Consider the following 25,543-nt stretch of genomic DNA (forward strand, 5'->3'; position numbering starts at 1 on the left):
AGAGGACATGCCCCTTGAGAGGGTCACCATGGCTTCAAGGCCGCAGAACTGTCCTGTGTCTTGCAGTGGGTCGGGGGCACAGATGTGAGAGGGTGCCTGGCCATCGGGGTGTCCCAAGTACCACTGCGGAAGGTCCCCCAGGTCTCCCCGAGTCTGGATGGGACCCTCCCAGGGCGTGTAGCCCAGCTGCCCCTCCCCCCACCGTTCAGCCCCTCCCCCCTCCGCCTGCAGCTCTTTGGCCCCTGCTTCTCTTTACGGCAGCGCATGGGGAGAGGCGCCTGAGTCACCGCCTCTCATCACCTCCTGCTGCTGCTAAAACCCTTCCAGACAGCCCCACCAGCCGCTCCCCAGCATGTCCCAAAAGGGACCACCACTGGCTGCCTCTGTGTCTGCGTGACGCGGCCTCTCGTGGCACTGATTCAGCTGGACCATCTCTCCTCCAGGAAACGCCTTCCTTACACGCTATCCAGGGCAATCGCCTCCCTCCTGCCTCAGTCTCCTCGCTGGCTCTGCCTTTTCCCCTTGACCTCCTAGCTCTGGAGGGCTCCAGGGTTCTGCCCTCGGTTCTCGTCTCTGGCCACGAGCATTCCAGGTGATCTCATCCACCTATAGCTAAGAGCCCACCCCCACCCCCTCCAAGTTCACAGCTCCAGCCTGGCCTTGAACTCCAGACCCACGAGGTCAGCTGCCCACTCGGCCTCTCCACCTGGTGCCAATAGACATTGTCAACCTAGGGTCCCTGACCTGTTACACCTGCAACCTCACAGTTAGAGGGGACATAAATCTCGAGTCATCTTGGGTGCCTGCACTGTCCTCCCACCCACATCCAAGCCGCCAGTAAGTCCTGCTGGCTCAGCCTTCAAAACACACCCAGACTCAGACCATTTCTCCCCTCTTCTGCTCCTCACTGCCTAAGCCACCGTCATTCCAGCCTCTTTACTGGTCTCCCTGCTTTACTACTGCCTCCAGAGACTGTTCTTGAAACAGCAACCAGCATGATCTTTTTTCTCACCTCACTTCTTTTCTCTGCCCCAAAGCCCCCAGCGATTCCTCATCTCACTCAGAGTAAAGGCCAAAGTCCTCCCGATGCCTTAAATGGTGACCCCATCTGGCCCCCGTCACCTCCCCATCGCTCACTCTGGACCGGCCACTCTGCTCCTGGAGCGTCCAGACACAGCTCACCCCAGGGCCTTTCCACGGTTTGCCCTTTCCATTCAGAGCACTCTTCTCCAGTCAGCTGCCCAGCACACTCCCTGAAGTCTATGTTCAAACAGCCCTTCTCAGTGAGGCCTGCCCTGGCCATGGTGTTCAAAACTGCAACCCCCAGCTCCACACCCAGCCCCAAGCTCCTCTACCCTACTGTAAACACGTAAAGCCTTCCGTTACACTACTGAAGTTGCGCTCCCCACTAAGCTGTAAGCTCTGTTGCAGGCAGGGAGGTTTTTTCGTGTTGTTTTTCACAGATGAATCCCCAGCGCCTACGACATAGTAGACTCGGGCGCTCCAACATCTGGAGATGACTGCATAGAGGAGAAGCAGATGCAAAGAGGTCCGAGAAGAGCAGCGGGGATGTAGGTGGAAGCAAGGGGGTGCTCTTCCCACCCAAAGTCAGCCCACGCCCGGCACTCAGCAGCTCTGCTCCCCACAGCTTCTCAGGACGCGCATGTCTCTGATGAACAGGGGCTGGTGTTTCTCTAAGGCTGGTGCTAAACCTGAACATATGCATCAGAATGACCCGTGGGGCTTATTAAAACGGGCTGCTGGGCACCACCTCCCCAATTTCCGATGCAGTAAAACCGGGTTAGCGCTGAGAAGTTGCATCTCTAAGTCCTCCTGACTGATTCTGATAACGTATCTCTATAGAACAGTGGAATTTCTAGGACGTAGGGTATGCGCGTCTTCAGCTGTACTAGAAATTGCTTTGCAAAGTAGTCCTATCGGTCTGTATCCCATCAGTGTAGGATCATAAGTCAAGTTTCCGCACACACATAGGTCTGTGTCTAAATACTCCATTTACCTCTCTGTAGACACACCCTGTTTCATTGTGCTTTAATTATTGTACTTCACAGACACAGTGTTTCTTACAAATGGAAGGTTGGTGGCAACCTGCATTGAACAAATCTAACCGTGCCATTTTTCCAAAAGCATTTCCTCACTTTATGTCCCTGTGTCACGTTTTGATAATTCTCACAATATTTCAAATTTTTTCGTTATTACTATATTTGTGATGGGGATGTGTGATCAGTGATCTTTGCTGTCACTATTCCAAAAAGTTACTACTTGCTGAAGGCTGAGAAGACGGTTAGCACTTTTTAGCAATAAAGTATCTTTTAATTAAGGTGTGTACGTTATTTCTCTAGATATAACTCTATTGCACACTTTATAGGCTACAGTATAGCGTAAACGTAACTTTTGCATACACTGGGAAGCCAAACGTTGTGTTTTATTGCGGTGGTCTGTAACTGACCCGTAGCATCTCCGAGGACTGCCTGTATAGTCTATTCGTGCAGCAATATCACACCACCCTCGTGACCATAACTTTGCAACACCCATGGTGTCTGGAAAGGAGAACTCCTCCTAGCCTCACCACCTTCTTCATCCGTGTCTGGCTCATTGTGGCTTTTTTGCTGTTCCACCTCAATGTTACAATTGGTTTACCAAGTTTTATTAACAAGAAATCTGTTGGTATTTGATTGGAATTGTATTGAATCTACAGATTCACTAGGGGAAAAACTGACCATTGAGTTTTATCCACAAGAGAACTCACCATTAGGGCTTATCTGTCGTCTTCCAGTAAATATTTTATAATTTTCTACCTAATCTTCTGCACATCTTTTCTCAGATGTATTTCTTTTTTTTTTTTTTTTTTTTTTTTTTGCAGTACACGGGCCTCTCACTGCTGTGGCCTCTCCCGTTGCGGAGCACAGGCTCCGGACGCGCAGGCTCGGCGGCCATGGCCCACGGGCCCAGCCGCTCTGCGGCATGTGGGATCTTCCCGGACCGGGGCACGAACCCGCGTCCCCTGCATCGGCAGGCGGACTCTCAACCACTGCGCCACCAGGGAAGCCCTCAGATGTATTTCTTAATGCCTCATTTCTTGCTGCTATTAAAAATGAGCATTTTCTAACTGCTGTTGTCATATAAATGCAATTGACTTTAATTTATTCCTGTTCTAAATAGAAACTTTACTAAATTCTCTTATTACTTCTAATAGATTCTGTGTTATTATTTTGGGTTTTCTATGTAGAAAAACCATACTGTAGAATAATAATGACAGTTCTGTTTCTTCTTTTAAAATTGTTATATAGCTTAGTTCTTTTTCTTGTATTTACTGCCTGTTCTTACCAATACAAGGTGAATAGAAGTGTGATTAATGGATTTTGTGTTAGACTTTAAAGGAATTGGGGTTTTTTTGTTTCATTACCGAGTATGATGTTTACAGTAAGATTTTTTTGTTTTGTTTTTCTTTTCATTTTTGTTTTTTAGATATTCTTCACCAGGTCATAGAAACTCCAGTCCAACACTAGTTGCTAATATAGTAAGTTCTATTTTTTTAAAATGAACTAGAATATGTTTCCTATTTTTCTATTCTCTCAAAGAACTTGGGAGTGATTGGGGTTATTTGTTCCTTGAACATTTGGTTGTACTGACCTGTAAAACATCTAGGACTGTGCGTGTGTGTGTGTGTGTGTGTGTGTGTTTCTGGGAAGATTTTTAAACTACTGATTCTGTTCCTTTAATGCTTATAAGATCTCTTCTTGACTTCTTTTCCGTATTTTCTATGTCACTGTCTCTTTGGGTTACCTCCTGGGTGATTTCTTCATGTCTCTTCTGCCTTTCGGTAATTCTCTCTGTAGCTGTATCGACTCTGCTGGTTAATGGTTTTTCTAATTGCAGTCTTTACATTTTCAGTTTCTAGAATTTTTTTTTTTTTGCTTCTTTCAAATGGTTGACGATTTCCTCTCCTTGGTCAAATTTTCAACACCAACTTTTAATTCTTTAAATATATTCATGGATGATTCCACTGTTGCAGTCTCTGTGGATCTAATTCCGCAGGTTTTAAACGTTGTGACTTTTCCTCGGGCATTATTTTTTCACTAGTATTTTATATTAATTGTAACTTACTTTGTGGAAAATGTCTTGAGGCCTGGGTTGAATGCACCCCCTGGACAGATCTGCACTCCCTCCTGCCTGACACCTGGCGTCTCCAGTATCCTAGGGCCACTCTAAGCCTCACTCCCACCTTACTTTTGTTGGCTGAGGGGATGCACAGCAGTGTGACCCCAGGCCCTCGTGGGAGGAAGTCTCACGGGAGCTTTCTCTGCTCTACTCAGAACTCACCATTTCCCTCTGTGAAGTGGTGTCTTTCTCATCTAGTTTCAGAAGTACTGGCTTAGGTAAGGGTCTCCGTCCCAACCTACGACCCTGCTGGGGCCCTGGTTTTGTTTCTCGTCCCCAGTTACGTGGGACCCTTCAAGGCTTATCTCTAAGACACCCAGAATAGGCAGAGGTGTCCCAGTGAACCCCGCCTTTGTGCTGGCTCGCTGCCCTGGGTTCGTGGTTCTCATCATTTCTAGCCATCGAGGGTTTCCCTTTCTTTTTTACTAGCTCAGATATGCATCTTAAAAGATTTTCCTTGAAATGTATAAAATGTGTGTATAGTGCATATTTATTTCATCCAGCATTTTAAGTTGTTCTGAGCTGGGTGGATTTCTCCAGACATCTAGATCACTGCATTGCCAGAAGGAGGGTCCTTTAATTTCAAAGAAAGAAAAGTCCACTTATTCTTTGAGCCGTATGCGCATCGCTGAGCACATACTGCATCCTGGGCACTGTAGCTGGTGCTCTGCCTGCCTTGGAGGGCTCCCCTGTCCAGTGAAGGGACAGGCAGAGTCACGACAAACTTAAAAGGGTGGCCAAGTGTCAACCAGGCTGTAGCTTTCACTTTAATTGGAGGCTATGGAAGCAGAGAGACGTGAACCATGGTTATGCCCACCTCAAGGAGACTCAGCTAGGGACCTCCCTGGTGGTCCAGTGGGTAAGACTCTGCACTCCCAATGCAGGGGGCCCAGGTTCGATCCCTGGTCAGGGAACTAGATCCCACATGCATGCTGCAACTAAGTGTCTGCATGTTGCAACGAAGATCCCGTGTGCCCCGACTAAGACCCAGTGCAATCAAAATAAATAAATAAATACTAAAAAAAAAAAAAAGACTCAGCAAGCTGGTCGCAGTAGGTGGCCCTTATCTGAACTGTGTGAAGAACTGCCAACCTTCGCCTTAGCGCATGGAAAGATGACTCTGGGTCACAACCGTGAAATTTACCAATATATCCCAGGAATGATAGCTGTTGCTTACAGTGAGGTCTCCCTGTAGGAAAACACTGACCTACCATAGGAGCTGATGGAAGGAGGGGTGGTGATGCCGTCCACGGCCATCTGAGTAGTTTTCAAACTGCAATCTTATTCTCGTTTACCCTCCGAAAACTTAAGGTGATTTATGGACCCTCGTTAAGTGCGGCAATCATTGGATGGGGCTGAAGTCATTACCAACAATTAAGAAGCCGCCGTCGATTCCACTAACCAGCAAATGGGCAGTCGAAGGCCACTTGAGATGTGTCCTCAAGGGAGGTCATCTTCCTCCTCCCTGGGGACCTGCGCAGACCACCCGTACCGAGTCCACAGTGGACGCTGGTGTGGCAGCATGGTGGGTGGGCAGAGCACAGGCTCCAGGGGAGGGATTCAGCTGTACACCCAGCAGTGACCTTGAGCGAAGCCTGCGCCTCTACTTCTTCCCCGTCCACACGGAGGCGAAAGTCCCCACCTCACTGGTGGTTTTTGACTATATCCCATAATGTGTGTGCCTGGAATATGGTGGTCACGCGGTCAGCTATCGCTGTTGCTATGTTGAAACAGGTCACGAGTGGGACCTGGGCTAACTGGAAAGCTACAGTTACAGGGCTGCATCCCAACATCCCATGACGGAAATCATGTTATATTATTATTAATACAAATGCAGCGTGCCGCTGAACGAGGCGGAAATGACCCAGAAGAGAAAGGGCTCTCTCTCCTTGGACGAGGCAGCCCCACTCGGCAGCCTGACAGGGAAGACAAAGCCCTGCTGGCCCCCGTGCTGGGCCTCGGGTCCAGGCTCCAGGCTTAGTTAAACTGTTTTTATCTCCCATAAATCCTCGTAAGCTACTTTAAGGCTCGTCAGACCCCTCAATTGCCACTTAAGTGTTTTTTCTGTGCTAACTGCTTCTTGTTAAATAGTTTGACATTTATGCGTCTAGACTTTGGTTGTTTTGATATTGATTTGGTCCAGAATGGTAATGGAGGAGAAAGACAGCATTTGTTTTGCTGTCAGTGGCAGTAGCCATATATCTCAGTTAAGTGGATTACTTTTTGATTTTCCCATGTTGGAACCCAAAGCGAAACCCACACAGGGTTCAAATGGCTGCGCAACTCTTTGGGGCAGGGAGATGGCTCCACACAGGGGTTGAAGGTACAGCCCTGGGTGAGGTTTCCTGGCAGGTGCAAGTCTGTTCTCGCTGGAGGTCACAGGTGCCAGAGTCACAGGTGGGATGGTGTGGGCGCTTCAAGGGAAGGTGAAGTCAACTCAGCTTGTCTGCAGCCTCCTGGGCTCGCCAAGCCCTGTCATGCCTTCGTACCTTTGTCCGTGCTGTTCCCTCAGACATGAGCACCCTTCTTTCCTCCATCTTGTAAACTCCTACTCATTCCTCAAGACCCCAAGCATATGCTCCCTTCTCAGCAGGTCCTCCTTTGCTTCCCAGTGGCGCATGCGGTGATGTGGACACCCAGGGGTCTCAGGATTGTACGAGGTCAGCCAGACCCTCCTCGTCAGAATGTGGGTGGGAAAGGGTGTGACCTGCCCAAGGCCACCCAGCAAGCCTGAGGGGCGGCTGGGCCTGAGAGTGGGCTCTCCAGCTTCTGGCCTGACCCCTCTTCCACCACGTTCTCTGTACACCCTGCCCAGCTTACCCCAGGGGTGGCAATTCTCATGATCCAGACTGCCGCTGCCGACACCAGCCGGGGAGCTCGTGGCGAGAGAGTGAATTTCCGATCAATAGCCAGGAGCCTCACGGAGCCGCCGGCTGGCGGCTTGTGTGAGTCAGGACTGCAGGAAGGGAGGGAAGCCCCTTCTTCTCTCCCCCTCTCTGCTGTCGTTCCTCATGTCCTTCGTCCTCCGCTGTCTCTTTCCAAACATTCTAGAAACACAGAAAAGCATCGAGGAAAAGTTCCACCCTTGTTCCCAGCCCCCAGAATCCACAAATGGCCACATCTTATTGTTTTTATTTAGATCTGTGGGAATAAAGGAAACACGAGTCACAGATGCAGTTTGCGTGTCTCCTGCCCATCCTGCTCTGCCTCCCCCCCTCCCCGTCGCCCTCCCAAAGCCACACGGTTCTGAATGTGGTTTCTCCTGGGGTTCACCTTCTCTTCTACATGGATGGCCGTCTGGAAACAATGGATGGCGTTGTGTTGCATGTTTCAAAATGTATGCAAAATGTTCAGCCTTTGTTTCAACTGTGCTGCAGTATTTCCCCATATGAGTGTACCTCCGTGTCATTTATCCATTCCACACGATGGCCGTACAGGCCGTTTCCCATTTTTTTGGCCACGACCAGCAAAGCTGCCTCCAGCCCCTGTGTGTGCCCCCCGGGCGTGTGTCATGGCCTCTGAGGGTGAATTTCTGGAAGGAAAGCGCTGGACTCTGCTCCTTCTCCCGTCCCTGGATGAGCCCACCCAACCGATGCCTGGACATCTGTCTGTTTCTATGCTCGTTGGACATTCAGATTTCCCCTCTGTTTATATCTTTTGTCCATTTCCACGAGACTGTCTGCCTCTTCCTCATTGGGTCACGGCAGTGATGGATAATCCAGGGCATTAATTTTCCTTCCGATGAATAGGCCACAGATGTCTTCTGTTGCTCAATGTTTATCTTTGTTTTTTGTCCTACAGACCATTTAAATTTTGACGTAATCAAATCGATCACTCTTTCCTTTACGAGTTATGATCTTTGTTTCTTGACTCAGAATTTTCCTGCCCTGAGATTCTGAGCTCGTCTTGTGTATTTTCTTCTAATAGTTTTGTTTCCCACACTAAGATTTTAGATCCAGCTAGAAGTTTTATGGAAGGTGTGGATCTAATTTTTGCTGAAACAACTTTACATGTCTAGGATAAAGCTTGCTTTTTCATGACAGATTTTTTAAATAATCTGTTGGACTGAACTTGCTAATTCTTCATTTAAGGTTTTATATGTGTGTGTATAGATTTGGCCCACATCTGCCTCTTCTTTTAAAGACAGGTCTAAGGCCAGGGTGCACCACCTCTTCAAGTTGCTTTTATTTTTCTTTTCTGAAAGTTTGAATGAGATAGATATTGTCTGCTAATTGCAGATGTGTTAAAACTCACCTTTGAAATGGCCTGGGGCTGCTCAGTTATTTTCATCGTTGTAGGTTTTCTATTTCTCCTTAAGTAAAATTTGATAACATATTTTTCTGGAAAAAAGTCTACTCCTTCTAATTTTTCAAAATATTCATATAGGACTTCCCTGGTGGCACAGTGGTTAAGAATCTGCCTGCCAGTGCAGGGGACAGGGTCTCGATCCCTGGTCCAGGAAGATCTCACATACCTCGGAGCAACTAAGCCCTCGCACTGCAACTACTGAGCCCACACGCTGCAACTACAGAAGCCCATGCACTCTAGGGCCCGTGTGCCGCAACTACGGAAGCCCGTGTGCCTAGAGCCCGTGCTCCGCAACAAGAGAAGCCACTGCAATGAGAAGCCCGCGCACCGCAACGAAGAGTAGCCCTCGCTCGCCGCAACTAGAGGAAGCCCACGCGCAGCAACGAAGACCCAACGCAGCCGAAAAAAACCCAAAAAACAAAAAGCCACAATATTCATGTAAAGTTGTTTATAATAGTTTCTGAGGATTTTACAGCGCCCTATCGTGCTTGTAGCTGTGTCTTCTTCTGCTTTCCATATTCTTTACTTTTGCCCTGTCTTTTACTCTTAGGCAGTCTTGGTAAATATTTACTTGCTTAATATTTCAAAGAACCAAATTTTGGAGTTTGTTGCTATTTATTCTACCTTAGGTTTTTAACTGTTTTATTCTTGCTGTTGAAGGCAGAGTAGGGTGGTGATTGATAACCTGGACCCTGGACTGAATCAGCTGCTGCGTCACCTGTTTGACGTCAGGCAAGTTACCCCACCTTGCTGTGCCACCCATCTATAAAGAGAAGAGAAGAGGACCCAGTTCATGGGTTGTTGTGAAAAAATTAATAAGGTAATACGCATAACGAGTTGTAAGTACTCTTTTAACATTTAAAAACCAACTTGGCAAACTAAGACTAGAAGAGGATTTCCTTGACCAATATTGAATACCCACCAAATCTATGCAAACAGCCTGCTTGAAGGTGAACTATTAAAAACATTCTCTTACACATCAGGAACCAGGCAAGTGTATCCACCTCAAGACAACACGACCAGGAGGTGCCAGCCAGCTCAGCAAGGCAAGAAAAAGCAAGAAAAGAACGATTTTAGGAAAAGAAACCAGGTTGTCATTATTTTCACATGACATGATTGTTCCCCGCAGAAACCCAAAACAATCTATAGACAAATTATCAGAATTACTAAGAGATTAGCAAGATTTCTAAAAACTAGATCAGTACATTTAAAAAATATATTACTTTAAGTTAGCAACAGGTAACAGGTAGAAAATCTAATTTTTAAAATAGTAACAGCGGGGCTTCCCTGGTGGCGCAGTGGTTGAGAGTCCGCCTGCCGATGCAGGGGACGCGGGTTCGTGCGCCGGTCCGGGAGGATCCCACATGCCGCGGAGCGGCTGGGCCCGTGAGCCATGGCCGCTGAGCCTGCGCGTCCGGAGCCTGTGCTCCGCAATGGGAGGGGCCGCAACAGTGAGAGGCCCGTGTACCGCAAAAAAAAAAAAAAAAAAAAAGTAACAGCAATTAAAGAACACCTAGCAATAAATCTAAAAGAGGATAGAAAAGAGCTCTGTGGAGAACGTCATTAAACATTATCGACAGACATTTTAGGAGACCCAATAAATGGAGAAATATACCATATTCATGGAGACAAATCCTCGTGAATTGAAAGATGTCAGTTCTCCCCAGATCAGTCTATAGATTCAGTACAATTCCACCCACATTTCTGCATGCGCGCGCGCGTGTGTGTGTGTCTTAATGAACTGATTCTAAAATGTCATATGTTGAGTTGCATACATTTTTAATAGGTGAATTTTATGATATGTGAGTTCAATCTACATTTTTTGGACAAAGGCTCTATCCAGTGGAGAACGAGGAAAATGGACCAGCGTGGGCTCAGGAGGTCAGGGCTGTGCCAGCTTGTTCCCCAGGCCCAGGTGGAACACAGTGTCTGACGCACGCCAACATGTGATAAACATCTGTTGACTGACTGCAGGTTTGGTGCATGAATGACTGCATGAGAAAGGCCAGAGGGGTTCAGCATCCGCCCCTGGTCATCCAGCCAGTGGGTGAGTGGAGAAGCTGGGATTTGAGTTCTGCCCTCCCTGGCCCACCCCCCTGACCCACCGGAGGAGGGAGGGCAGCATGGGAGATGGGGGCAGTCAGAGAGAGCCGGGAAACCTGCCCACACATCGACCTGTCTGCGGGGGATGGTGCTGGCCAGTGTTTGGGAGGGACCCCGGGCGGCGAGGCTGGAGAGAGGGGGCAGCAGGCAGGACGACCCTGGCACTGCCTGAGCGGGGCTAGACGTCACACTGGGGTCCAGGGGGACACTGGGGATTAGAAGAGTGAACGGCATCTGCGGCAGCCACGTGGAGTGACCCCTGGGAACACGCGGCTGAACGACATTTCCCAAGTTGGAACGTGGTGCAGACGGGGTTACCTCCCGCCCGTGCTGTGAGAGGCAGGGCCGGAGCGGGGGTTTACTGAAGCCACCGCTCTGCATCCCCCCAGACACCAGAACACACGCCTCCAGGGCTCAGGTGGCCTCAGAGCAAGAATTCTGACTCCCAGTCTCTGTAAGATGCTCCCACCTGATATGTAATAAGGCGAGAGTCTTGAGCCCCTTTCTGTTGTAAACCGTGTAATGAAACTGTTCTTCCCTCACCTCCCAACCGACCAGGGACCCTCTAGGCCAGGTCTCCTGATGTATAAAACTTCAGGGTAAAGATCCAGGATGGTCTCTGGTTTCCCCCACGGTGGGTGGGAGGGAACAGCGCTCAGGAAGGCCCGCGGGCACAGTCAGTTGATTTAGGTGGTGAAGCATTTATCCTCCTGATGCAGTGGGAGCCCTCCCCATGCGACCTGAAAACAGCTATTTTGGCAGGTGCCAGGAAAAGTGCTGGGAGCCCTGTGGCGAGAGATCCCCCTGGGGGAGGGCGGCCCGGCGCTGTGGCTTACCCTGGGGGACCCGTGACGGATCTCGTGGTCCCCGAGCCTGGGTTCCCTCATCTTGGGCTCATCCCGCCCCGAACCCTGCCCAGGGCTTTCTCCAGCCACCAGGCTACGTCTGGAGCACGAGCAGGGTGCGTTCACGGGCCATCGCCTGGACAGACTGGCTCGCCGAGATCCTGCCGTGGCTCCAGTGTGTGTGTGTGTGTGTGTGCGTGCGTGTGCGTGTGCGTGTGCGTGTGTGTGTGCGTGTGTGTGTGTGTGCGTGTGTGTGTGTGTGTGTGTGTGTGTGTGTGTGTGTGTAGGGTACTGTGTGGGGCTGAGGATGGATTTGATTCTGGAATGTCTCCCCCTTGAAGGCTGAATCAGGACAGAATCAAGTCTGCCGTAGCACCTGCAGAGCCCGCCTTCCCCGCAACACGCAAGGACGCCCCTGGTGGAGAAGCAGCTGCCCGGGGAGCCCTCCCAGCCTCTGCAGGTGGGACTCCTCATCACGCTGGCATCACCCCTCGCTGGACAGCCCACAGCACCCTCAGGACCAGCCACCCCATGTGCAGATTGGAACCAGGGTGGGGCTCCGGAGCCCTGTGCGTCTGCATGGACTCCGCCAGCCCGCTTCCCCCCCTCCCACCTCCCTCGACTCCTGTGGCCCCCACCTCCGCTCCCACATCAGACCTGCCCCACCCGCGCAGAGAACCGCTGCGTTTCCCAGCGCTGCGCTTACATGGGGGACTCCAGTCTGTGCCAGTCGTTGGATCATCAGTAAATCTTCCCCGAGCCCCCATACATCTCTCCTCCATAACGCTTATTACCAAGAGCAGGCCCACTCGGGGGTCTCCACTTGGAGGGACACGTTCCTTTGATCAATCACTTCGTCCAGGGTTCATTCAGCTCTCACACAGTTCATTAAGCAGCTGGTCTGTCCCAGGGAGGCGAGAGGACACAGGAATGAAGCTTCCTCTACCTTCTCCTGTGTGTGGACGTGTATGGAGAGGATGCTACTTGCTTACAGAGCTGACCACAGCACCATGAATCATGCTCTGAACGAGGTGTGTGCAATGAGTAAATAACCATCAATTCCACACCAAGAGCCTGGTCAGAGGTGGTGATGTTTCAGTGGGGCTTTGAAGGATATATAGGAGTTCGTTAGAGGAAGAGAGTCCTAGGAACAAGAAACCACATGGGGAATGGCAGGAAAATGTATCGCACTATGCATTAATTCTCTCCAGCTGCTGTAACAAACTACCACAAACTTAGTGGCTTAAATTTCTTCTGACAGTTCTGGAGGTGAGAAGTCTGAAATGGGTCCTACAGACCTAAAATCGAAGTGTCAGCTGGGCTGCTTCCTTCTAGAGGCTGTAGGGGAGGAACAATTCCTTGTCTCTTCCAACTTCTAGAGGCTGCCGGCATTCCCTGGCTCCTGGTTGCATCCCTCTGATCTCTTTTTCCATCGTCGTATGTCGTACTTCTGTAGTCGAGTCCCACTCTGCCTCCCTCTTATAAGGACCCCTGTGATTACATGTAGGGTTCACCTGGATAATCTAGAACCGTCTCCAAATCTCAAGGTCCTCAATCACATCTGTAAAGTCCCTTTTTCCGTACAAGTGCCCGGGCATTGCAGTGGCTTATGTACCCCTCTGTCTCCAGACCCCCTGAAGGGCAGCCCGTTCTCCAGTGGGGCCTGTCTACATCTTCCCCGGAGTGGTTTATAGTGTGGTGGTCTGCCTGGGACAGGAAATGTAACTTGTGTGTGTCTTCCAAACCATCAGCAGGATATCCTCTCTGGAGTTTGGATTCAGAGCCCCAGCCCGGGGGGCCGCCCAGGCACCCTGGCTCCAGCCCTGATTTTCTATTTCCAGCAGTAAGGAAAAGTGCCCCGGGGGGGAGGGGCTGCAACAGCTGCTGGGGCTAACCTTTCCAGTCCAGAAGTTTTGGGGCCACGTGTGAAATTACTGCAGTGCTCGTGGTGGCAGCATTTACTCCATGGAAATCTGCAAACACTACAAGTCAGGGCTGCTTGGTTGGTGTTTCCTTTCTGGAGAGCCGGTCGTTAACATTCCCAGCACAGTAGTGTACACACACAGACAGCCGGCGGGGCTTCCATGGCCAGGGGCCCTCCCGGGGGCTTTGCGTGTTTGGAACCACTTGTCCTTGCATCATCCCTTTCTGACGCATACCTGCATCCCCCAGCCCACTTTACAGAGAGGGTAAGTGACCCTGCAGCCAGTGGACACGGCGCAGCCCAGAGCTGGGCCTGGCGGCCTGATGGGGGAGGGCGTGCTCTCAATCACCACCCGCCGGCTCCTCGAGGCGGCCTGGGGACCCCCGAGACAGCGGGGGAGCACGGCCGCTCACCCCAGGGGTTCTAGCCCGCGTCCTGGCCAAGACGGCCCGGCAGGGGCTCAGCTCACATTGGTTGAGGTCTGAAGGCAGACAGGATAGAAGTGCAAGGGCGGGACGGCTGGCCTGCGTGCAGGTGCCCCTCGGCAGAGACAGAGCAAGTGGGATGATTCTGGAAGGCTGGGCTGTGGGACCCAGCTCCCCAGCCCTGACTCAGGCCTGTCTCCTTGACTGCAGAACTCCAGGGCTGCGGAGAGCACCGTGGGATTCAAAACCCAGATCCTGTCTCTTCCCCACCGCGTGACCTGCAGAAAGTGAGCTCACCTTTCCACCTTGCTCTCCCTGTCTGTGGGGATGACATTGACCACCTGAAGGTTAAGCTGCATGCCTGGCTCCCGGGAAAGTCTGCCCTGCGCTGGCAGCGGCTGAGACCCCCAGCACGGCTCCGGGCTGAGCTGATGCTCCGGGGGTCTGCAGCCCCGTGAACCAAGCGAACCTTGGGTCCACGTCCTCTGCTTAGCAGCTCCTCCCATGGGCCTTCCCGCAGACCAGCATCCTCCCTGCTGGGCGCCCTGGAGAGAATTAGGCGCCTCCACCTGCTTGGGGAGGCTGGGTTTTGTTGTCTCTTTTCGTGGAGAGCTGCCCCTTGGGGTTTGCATCCTGTAGATCTGGGCGTGCAGAGCAAGTCTGCTTCTTATTTTGGCGGTGCTGGAGCGAGCCAGTGCGTTGGGTCAGTGGTCAGGAGGCATCCGTGCTTCGCCGCTCACGGCCGGGTAGGCAGATGGCTTTGATGTATGCTGGGTGGGTGGGAAGACGGAGCGTCGGGGTGAGGGAAACCAGTATTCCAAGCCTTGGAGCGCCCTCCTCCCCGGGCCTGGCCCCTCTCCTCCGGGCCCCCCAGACTGACAGCACCTGGCCGAGGTCTCAGCGCATCCCAGGTACCCAGTTCCGGGCTCCAGGTTCCATCCATCACCTCCTTTCCTCTCTCCACCCCGTGAGACTCGGTCAGAGGAGCAAGGGCTGGGACAGCCCAGCTGGTGAGCGCCCCAGCCAACGTTCGAACCCCCGGGCTCACGTCTCCTTCTTCGGGGGAGAAGAGTTGGAGGTGTGGAGATTGGGGATGCCAGTCATGAGGCCGATCACCAGTGTGTCCGTGAACCCCACTGCTAGGGGCGGCGACCCACCCAGTGTCAATCTCCTGGGGTTTTCCTGGGTCGTGTGCAAAAAGGGGTCCCATGGTCAAATAAGTTGGGGCACCGCCGGGCTAGAGTGAACCGGTTTCCTTACGCAGGGCTTCTCAGAGCCTTTAACATGATAATGTGCACTGGAAATCTCCAAGATAATCCCCCAAATTTATTGGGTCAAGGGACCCCTTTGCCCTGGGGGACACCCCAAAGGCCTTCTCCTCCATGGCATGTGCTCCGGAATGAAGACTGAGACCTGCAAGCTGACCAAGCCATCACATCCGGAAGATACTGCCCTTTTCTCTGCCCCATCCTCCCAGCCTGGGCTCCAGCTGACACAGCCAGGGCCGAGGACACTTCCCCACCAATGCCCTGTCTACTAGCCAGCCCACCTCCCCTCCCTGAGAGCTCTGATTGTGTGGAAGAGCCACTCATGCCTCTTCCTCTGGGAAGCCCTCCTGGAATATCCCCCCTCACCCCAGACTGCCTCTTATATCCGGTGGCGTCGGGAACCGCAGTGCGTGCTCGGCGAGCAGGTGCGTGGTGGACACACAACCGGGGGTTTACAGGAAGGCAGCAGCATGGAAGGTCCACCCGAGGTGACCAGGAAGGACCACGGTCAGGGACTCTCTAGCTCACGGGCTTTTCTTCAGCACGAGACCTGGGTGCACATTTCTTTGTGAAAGTATTGGAACGGATTTATGATTTAAAAGCCTTCCTTTGTTTTGTTCACTTCTGTTCTAGGTTAGCCTGCGTCTCTCGGTCAGCGCGCAGACCTGGGCGCTGACTTCTGTCTCTGAGGCGTTTCAAGAATGATCTGAGCAAGAGTAGCAAATCCAGTGATGATTTTTATAAACAGCGGTTATTCTATCAATGATCCCTACAACTGAGACGGAAAGGTGAGGAATCTGATTCATTTAAATTTTTAGACAAATTGAAGGTTCAAAGGAGAGGCCTGGGAATTCCAGTGGGGCCTCAGGTCGAATGGTGAGGGGAGTCCCTTCCTGCCACCCTCCTGTGTTCACCGGCAAGCAAGCAGGACCCCGAGGCTAAGTGGCTTGCCCAAGACCCTCAGCTATTAAACGGGGCCAGACCCCCCTAGCCCCGCCCCCCCGGCGACGGCCGAGGCCTGAGGCTCTAACTCCACGTGGGAAGGGCTTTCTCAAAGCGGGAAGGGGGTCAAACCCAGGGGGGTCACAGGGGATCGGCATTCTCCAAAAGGCCCTGTGAAGTAGTGAGCTCCCTGGCACGGGGCCGGAGGGGGGTCACCAGTCAGGACGCGGCCCCCGAGGACCGCTGCTGCCCCACCGCCTGGCCCCTCCGCCCACTGGCGTCCCCCTCCCCTTCCCAGGAAGAGAGGTGGGTGAGGGGCTGACACTGATGTGCTCAGGCAGCCGAGAGCAGCTGCAGACAACTTTCTCGGCCTTTCTGAGTAATGAGTCCACTCTGACCACACCGCTTCCCCGGTCAGGGAGCTGGCCTGCGCAGGAGGGGCCCGCAGCCTGCCCGTGGTCAGCCTGTCTGTCTGCACACATTTGACCCTGGTCCTCCCTAAACCTTTTCTCACACCTAAAGAGCAGACCTCTGACCTGGGCCTGCAGAACTCGATCAGCGCCTCTGGGTCTGTTTATCTTACGTATTAATTCTGGCCACGTGGGCTCGGCCCGGAGACCACCTGACCCCCGATTCTGGGGGGGATGGCAGCCACCGCGCTTTCACCGTCACTCAGCACGGGAGCCTCGCCGGCCAAGCCAGATGGGTCAGAACCAGCAGTACTGTTCCTTCTTTCCGCCGCTCATCACGTGTCTGGGGGACGCCCGCTCGGGGCCAGCCTGTGCTGACAGCTTGCGTAAGAAATTCTGCACACGGAGGCGGTGGACCAGAGCCTCCAAAACCCATCCTCTCTGTCTCTCACATTTTATTCTTGAATTGTGCCGGCTGAGAGCTGAGTGTTTCAATCCAGGTCAGGTCTGAGCCCCTCCAGGAAACTCTTCTGAACTCTTCGAGTCAGACGCAGTCGGATCAGACAGAACCAGAAGGTGCACGGGAAGCTGCATTAGGAGTCTCTCGCCCGGGTCATGGGGTCTGGGACCTCGTGCAGCGGTTGGAACCATGGGCAGGACGGAGCTACCCCCGGTTCTCCCACCTGCCGCGAGGCTTGGAGCAGGTCACACGTCACCTGTAAGGTGAGACTGGTGATCCCCGCCAGGTAGGATGGCCGTGTGGGTTAGAACAGCGGATGTGATGTGAACAGCACGTGGGTCACAGGGCTCCTCCCATCCACAGACCGTGTTCCATTAGCTCATGGCTGTATCTCCAACGCCAGGCACATAGTAGGTCTTCAATAAACATTTGCCTAATGCAGTCATTTATCACCCACTTTCTCTTTTGCCAGTTTCGCTCAGGCCCCGACCTGAGAACACCCTGTCTTTCCTCTGAGTAACTGACATTTTAAATCTTGTGGACACTGCGAACCGTGCAATGAGCCTGTTCTCATCTTTGGTCTGAAGTCCAGGCTTGAACTTCCACCGCCCCTCACCTGCACACAGCGGCTTCTGGTGGCGTTTTGTGTGCGATCCTTACCTCTGACTTATCTTTCTGTTCCTATTTTCCCTTTGTCCAGATTCCTTCATTTATTAATTCTTTCCTTTATGATAGTATTTCTATAAACTCTCAGACGTTTGGGGACATGCTATAGAATTTAAAAAATTTTTTTCTACTTCCACAGCCTTCTTTTTCTTTTTTCTTTTTAATTGAATTTCTATTTCATGTTGGAGTATAGCTGATTTACAATGTTGTGTTAGTTTCGGGTGTACAGCAAAGTGATTCAGTTATATACATGTATTCCTTCTTTTTCAGATTCTTTTCCCATACAGATTATTATAGAATATGGAGTAGAGCGCCCTGCACTATACAGTCGGTCCTTGTTGATTATCTATTTTATACATAGTAGTGTGTATATATTAATCCCAAACTCCTAATTTATTCCTCACTAGAATTTTTTTTTTTAATCACACAGAAAAATCCTCAATGGGCAACTAGGTCTCAGTTATCAGCTGGTGTAAAGGAAAAACAAAAGTAACAGAGGGGAGCCACTCTCTCAGCCCCACACTTGCCACGATGCTCCCGGGGGTCCGGCACACTAATAGCAAACAGCAGTTGACAGATTTGGACGGCCTACTGTGTGTCACACTCTTAGTGACTTCATTTGATTTAGTGGACACGATGCCAGTCTGATAGTTGAAGAAGCTGAGATCCAGAGATCTCGAGCACCTTCTCTGGGTGACCCCAAAAGCGAGTGGAGGTGTTGGGATTTGAACCGGACCTCGCCCACGCCTGAAGTCTTCTCCCGCGTGATAAATATCTCCGAGAAAGCCTGAAACCAGCGTGTGTCTCCAGCCTCGCAGGAGACAGACTGCCCCACCGTCTGGCTCACAGCCACCCTCCCACCCAGCCCCGGCGTCACGTGTGGAGCAATCCAGCCAGCGGAGGGGAAGCCCCCCGCCCCCAAGCGGGTCTCCAGCTCGGGTCCAGTCTCAGAAACAGGCTGACGCTTCGCACAGGAACTCTGAGTTCAACTAATCAGTCATGCCTCCGGATGTGAACTAGAATAATGTTTACCCTAGAAAACTGGGAAAATGCTGGAAGCAGAGAGGCACAAAATGAACGTCAAGCCTCCGGTGACAATTCTGAGACAAGTGCCAAGGCCACGTTGCCGTGGATCCTCTAGCTTCTGTCTGCGCCTTCCACGCGGCGCCGTCACACTCTGTTATCTGCCCACGGAACCAATGAGGAGGCACTGCGTTAAGGTTCTCCTTAGTGTCCCTTCTAGGAAACGGAGGAGCCCGCATTTCATGGGCGTAGCGGCTGGCGTGGAGGTGAGGTCGGATGAGACTCGCGGAAGAGCCTGGCCCCAGCCGGGAGGCGGAGGGCGCTGATTGGACCCTCCAGCAGCCGGTCATGGTCCTGCCTTCTCTTGTCGGATGTGGCGCTCTGGGGGTTTCTAAATCATTTCCGTTCTTTGTGAACAGCGCCTGGTCCTGCCCTGAGGCAGCATCCTCTCTCTTCCTGTAACACTTCCGTAACGGTATCTGTGTGTCGGGAGCCCAGAGCCCAGGTCAGGCCAGCACGTGTGTGTGCTCCTGCGGCCCCGGGGCCTCGCCTGCAGGTCTCGGCGCGCATGTGGCGAAGCACAGGCCCAGGGCCTGCGGATGCAGCCGCAGGTCCCGCGTCTCATGCTGCCTGCTGCCCCCAGAGGGCTTACCTGCTGCCACCGCCAGCCCTTCCGGAGCCCGCCCTTCCTTCACCCAGCAAATCTCATCCTCTAACGAGACGGCCGCCCCCGCCAGTGACAGCCCACGTCCATGTACAAATCTGTTTGTCTCCACTGAGGGGAGAGAATTGCAAAGCCACGCAATTATGCGCGTCCCGCTGCACTTGGGGCACGCGGGCCACAGCTTCGGAGGGATTTGCTTCCTTCGCTCCCACAGAGCGACCGCCCTGGGGAGAAACGTGATGCTCCCCAGCCCCTGAGGAATAACTGCCCAATTCCTTTTCCGCTGAATGAGCCCATCACCAGATGTGAAGAGAGGGCCAGCCATCACCTGAGAAGGGTCTGGATCGTTTCCTGGGGAGGCCTTAACGGAGCACCGCAAACTGGACATCTTAAAACAACAGAGGGACTTCCCTGGAGGTACAGTGGCACCCTTCCAGTGCGGAGGGTACGGGTTCAATCCCTGGTCGGGGAGCTAGATTCCCACGTGCCTTGGGGCCAAGAAACCAAAACATAGAACAGAAGCAATATTGTAACAAATTCAATAAAGACTTTAAGAAAAAATTAAAAAAAATTTTAAAGGCCACAGAAGTTCCTCTCTCACAGTCTGGAGGCCAAGAGCCTGAGACCCAGGTGTGGGCTCACCTGAGGCTGGCAGGGTAGCTCCTCCCAGGCTGCTCCAGCACGGGGGCCACCCCAGTCCTTGCAACCTTCGGTTCATGGCTGCGTCACTCCTGTCTCGGTCTCTGTCGTCACGTGGCCTCTCCCTGTATGCCTGTGTCTCTCCTCTTCTTAGAAGGACACCAGTCATTGGAGTGGGACCCAGCCAGTCCAGCATGACCCTGTATTAACCTGACTACACCTGGAAAGATCCCATTTCCAAGTGAGTACCTGGGGCTTGGACGTCAGCATAGCTTCTGTGGGCACACAGTCCAACACCCAGCAGGATCCACCCACCATCCTCCAACCTGTGGACCCACCGGGGAGGGAGGCCTGGGGAGCGAGGCTCACGCCAAGGCCTCCTATAGGCATCGTCCCATCTGGTCTCCCCAGGAGGGAGCATGTGACCAGGGGGGCAGGCCTCGGCCTCGCAGCCAGGCCGGGCACACAGGTTCACAGTGAGACCTGCTGTCCCCGCTGCCATCACTGCACAGGGGGCCTTACGGCCTGGCAGCTGGCGCACGGCACCTGGCTGGGAGCCCGACGCATGGGGGCTGCCTGTAGCACAGGTCGATCCCAGAAGACGCATTGGGCACGATGCCCGACTGGCCACCAACAGGCTGTGCAACTGAAGCCCAGGCCTCAGTTTCCCCTCCTACAGCCTGAGGGATGGGGAGAAGCAGGGCTCAAGTCCTCCTGCCATCTCCACCTCGGGAGCCTCCAGCTCCAGGAAGGGACTCAACCCTGTCTCCCTCCAGAATCGGGGCATCTGGAGGCGTCCTGCCGATGAGGACTCCATCCACCTGATGGCAGGCTCTGCCCCAAGTTCTAGCGGAAGTGATGCGTCCCCCCCCAGCACCCCGCTCCTGCCTGCAGAGGGCCGCTGCCCCGCGGCCGTCAGTCCACTCATCGTTGAAGGCAGTGGGGACCGGGGTGTCCATGCTTTTCTCCATTTGATCCCGAAACAGCCCATGAGGACCGTGTCAGCAGCATCCCATTTCCTGATGAATAATCGGAAGTGGAGCGTTTAAGTCACTTGCCCCAGCGCGCTGGGCTGGGAGGTGACAGAGCTGGTCTGACTCCAGCCTCTGAGTCGGACTGGGATGCTTCAAACGTGAGGCCCAGAGGCCTCTTCCGCTGGTCACGGAGTCTCTCATTTGGTGGGAACTTGGGAACCCCCGCCGGCCACTCCACTCTGACACTGCACAGTAGTAGCTTCCAGCTGCTTCACTGTAGGGCCCCCTCCACGCGTCCTCGGAACCCCCGCGAAGCTTCCTTCTGAGGCTGGAGACAGCTGACGAGGAGGTCCCCCTCCTGGCTCTAGACGAGAAGCCACGTCTGGTCCCTCCCAGGACCCATATTATTTAAAGAGGTATTGGCTGCCTTCTGTGGAATCAGTGGGGAAGGACAAGGCCATTCTGACTAGGGTGATGGTGATGGTGAAGCCTGCACGGAGAAAGCAGGATCTGCACTGGGGTCAGGGTTTCGAAGGGCTTCCCCAACCCCGCTTTTTCTATCGAATATTCTTTGGGAGCCCTGACCAGGTGGCGAACGTGGCCAGCCTCAGACATCTCCTGAGCTCCTGGCCCCTTGTCTACATCGTCCTCCTCCACGAATCCTCCGCCCCAGGAAACCGGGGCGCACAGTAAGCGACACAGCCAAGGAGGCTGAACTCCAGCCTCCCAGAGCCCATCCTTCACGCCCGCCGTTCTCTTCATCACCTCCAACCCGGTGGCCCAGCGGAATCACGGTTCTCAGTGATCTGCTCTGCTGGGGGAGAGAGGTGTAGCCCAGGCTGGCGCTGGTGGCCCAGACTGTCCCTGTGCACCGGAGGCCGATCCTCTGGACACCGCTGCCATCTTGGTAAGACGTCATGGTTTCGGTTCAGCTGGGAGAGACGCAGACTGGCTGAAACAGACTCTGATTCTCTTTATTGAATTGGGTGCTATTGAATTTATGAAACTCAACTTTCCGATGACAAAAAAATTATCTGTGTGGCCAAATAAAGATGAACGGAGCTCAGGGCCAGCTCCAAAGGCAATTTCGTCCGCTAACCCCACTCACGGGCTGCTTATCGCGTCGGGGGATGGTGTCATCTGCAGGGTTGGGATATAAAGTGCCCTTTTGGATTTTTCTTAGGCTAACATTAGAAAATTGTGTATAAATTTAATCTCAGCTAAAAGGTAAAGATACTCCACAGCCAAAGGGCAAGGCCACCATCCCATGGCAATCACGGTGCTTTATGTCCAATCAGACGCAAGCTAAGAGGGGAAAATAGGGTTCTCGAGACTAATCAATTACATTTGAGTAATTGATCGTATATTATTATTGATGAAAGCCCGTAATATGTGAGTTAGAAGAAAGTAGGTTCTCGAAAGATTAGATTTGTATACGAAAATGGAAGGGAAAAAAATGACTCTCATACAATCATTTGAGAGTGGTTTATGGTTTAATGCAGAGTGGAGCGTGGAGACTGGCCCCAGATTGCTCTCTCCTCTCCCTGTGGACTGTCCACCTGGGAAGGAGGGACCTGGACGTTTAGCAGAGGGGAGCACGGTGAGTCCACGGGAGCTGCCGGGGTGGTGGAAGAGTGGTCATGGGAAGAGAGAGGATCTGACGTAAGAAATGGGCCCCCTTTAAGGAAGTGCTTTCTCACAATACGAAACATCTACACAGCGATGGCTTCCCTGTAAGGGGGTAATCTTCCCACCCCTCAAGGTATGTAAGCAAAGATTGTAAGACTAACTATCAGAGATGTCGGAGAGGAGACTCTGCTTGGGCAGAAGGTCACTTCCAATCAAGAGTCTAGGGTTCTAGAGAATGCCCCAAACCTAAGTTGTGGGTGCCCTGGAAGGGACCTTGAACGTGCACACCCTTGGCGCAGGTGAAGCCCCTCCCTCACAGCCCCCGAGTCTTGTTCAGCGGCCCCCTCCGATTTCCCAGGGTGACTCCCCATACCATCACCCTCCCACCCCCATTCACTCTCACCCAACAGTTTCTTCTCCTGCTTCACAGGGAGAAGAGAGGCCCTGCCTTTCCCATGCCTGCGGCCACCCACCTCAGCCTTGGCAGCGGCCAAGAACCCTCACCACCCCTGCTCTGGCCCTTTGTCTCTCCCAGTCCCTAAAGCAACGACCAACAAGCAAAGGGGGCTCAGGAAACGCTTGGTCTACAATCAGGCCACATCTCCCCCACCCTGGGAAGATGAGAACACTCGGTTGACCCCCTCCATCTTCTGGTGAGAGCCGACGCCCATTTTCTTCCCAGGCGGCCCGGGAAAGCGTGGCCAGCACCCCCGGGCACCCTCAGCCCTGCCCTACCTCACCACTCCCCAGGCGCGTCCAGCTTTCCTCCTGCTTCTCACTCATTCATTCCTTGTTCAATGAACGTCAGAGGTGCACTAGCCTCTCACAGGACCTAGGACACGGTGACACCTTCCCTCCCCCGAGGACGTCACAGTCCCCAGGGGTGGGAGGAGGCGTGTGTGATGAGCATCCCATGACCGAGGACAGATGTGCCCCAGACCCACTCCCACAGTCTGTACGTCCCCTCAGTCCTTGACATCCCATCAGTGAGCACTGTCACCCGGATGTCACTCAGTGTCACTCAATTCTTCATCTCTGGGCGCTCCTTCCAACGAGCCTTCTCTCTACCCTCTTTAAAAAACAGATAGGGCTTCCCTGGTGGCGCAGTGGTTGAGAGTCCGCCTGCCGATGCAGGGGACGTGGGTTCGTGCCCTGGTCCGGGAAGATCCCACATGCCACGGAGCGGCTGGGTCCGTGAGCCATGGCTGCTGAGCCTGCGCGTCCGGAGCCTGTGCTCCGCAACAGGAGAGGCCACAACAGCAAGAGGCCTGCGTACCGCAAAAAAGAAAAATAAATAAATAAATAAATAAAATTTAAAAAAGATAAAATTCATAAAACGTAACATTCATCATTTTAACCATTTTAAAGTGTACAGTGGATTTTAGTATATTCATAGAGCTGTACAACCATCTCCACTACCTAATTCCAGAATATTCTTGTCACCCCCCAAAACCCACACCCATTACATTAGTAGGCACTCCCCACTCCCACCTCCCGCAGCTCTCAGCACCCATGTTTTCATCTGCTCTCTAATACATGATCGGTTCAAGTTACCTACTTCTTAGGTTAAGTCTTAAAATTTATACTTATTTTTAAAATATATTTTATAGATTTAATTCACATTTTTCCAGGAAACCATCTCTTTTTCTCCAGGTCTTCAGTTTTAATGCCATTGAGTTATATAAAACTTTCTGTAAAAAGATATTTTTAAATCTCTTCCAATTTTTTTAGTTATTGTCTTTTTTTCTCATTTTTGATCATGTGTCTTTTACTCTCTTTCTTAATCAGGCTTGTGAGAGACTGATCTGTTTTGCTGGTCTTTTCAAAGACCGAGTTCTGGGGCTTGTGAACACTTGCTACTCTTTTGGTTTCTTTGCTCTCTTTATGTTTTTTTCTTTATCGTTTTCCTCTTCTTATATTCTGAGTTTAAAAAAATACTTCCTTCAGGTGATAAGTTAACTCCTATATTTTTAGTCTTTCTTCTTCAATGATGAGTGTATCTAGCCAGTGTACCAGCTTTCACTGCGTCCCATTGAGAAGATTTCCTTGTCACTGCTCTCAGATTAATTTCAAATTTCAGTTTTCATTTCCTTTTACTCCGAGGATATAGTACAGGGTCTAATTGTCTTACGAAATCCATTCTCCTCTTTTCTATGGTAACAGAGCCCTCCGTTTTTATTGGACTTAGTCCTACCCAGGATAAAAACTACAAATCCCAGCATTCCTTAAGCTAGGCATGACCGTGTGACTGAGTTCTGGCCAATGGGATGTGAGCAGAAGTGACGGGGGCAAGTTGGGGACCATGTGGATGAGGGTAGCCCTGAGATGGTGGAGCAGCAGGATGATGGGACCTGGGCTCTCGTGCAGCATCCTGCTGTCTGACCACAACCCAGGCCAGACTTTTAAACTTCCATTATGTTAATTCACTCTTCTGTTGGTTCTCTGTCATGCAGCTAAATCTATTCTCTAAGATAAAGCATAATTTAAGAGAGTGTGCATGTTACTTTCCAACTGGTAAACGGTTGGGTTTTTCTTCGGGGGAGAGCTCGAAATTTTATTTATTATTTCTAATTTTTCTAGCAAATGGCTAGAGAAAATCTCAACCTTTTAAATTTTTTCTAAAGGTTTACTTTGTGACTAAGTACATTATCAATTTTCATAAATGGTCAGTGGCTCTTGGAAAGAATGTGTAATCTGTATTTGAAATATTTTGTGTACATCTATTAAATTGAGTTTGCTGGTGATTCCATTTCTCTAAAACTTGATTTATTTATTTATCGTCTACCAGATTGGTCTGATTCTGAACATGGTACATTGCAATTCCTGTTGAAATTCTGCTTTTATCATGTTCTCCTTGTATTTTTAAATAACTTGGTTTTATATAGTTAGCTGCTAAGTTGATTAGTGTATAATACAGATTGATTATTTTATCTTACTCATAAATTGTCCTTTTAATCCTTCAGAATGCCTCTTTCCCATTTAGTGTTTTGATTTTCAGTTCCACCTTCTCTGGACTAAAAATGATGCCCTTGCTTTCATTTTGTCTGCATTTCTTGGTATACTTTCAACATCCCTTTATTCTCA

At 51.7% G+C, this 25,543-nt stretch overlaps 1 non-coding gene across 1 annotated transcript; it reads left to right on the forward strand.

Annotated features, from left to right (window-relative positions):
- The first annotated feature begins 5,020 nt into the window (after window positions 1–5,020).
- Window positions 5,021–5,093, forward strand: TRNAG-CCC (transfer RNA glycine (anticodon CCC)). The gene has a single exon. It is a non-coding gene; the product is annotated as a tRNA-Gly (tRNA).
- Window positions 5,094–25,543: the final 20,450 nt, after the last annotated feature.

Source organism: Tursiops truncatus, chromosome 5 (genome assembly GCF_011762595.2).
Source record: "Tursiops truncatus isolate mTurTru1 chromosome 5, mTurTru1.mat.Y, whole genome shotgun sequence".
NCBI lineage: Eukaryota > Metazoa > Chordata > Mammalia > Artiodactyla > Delphinidae > Tursiops > Tursiops truncatus.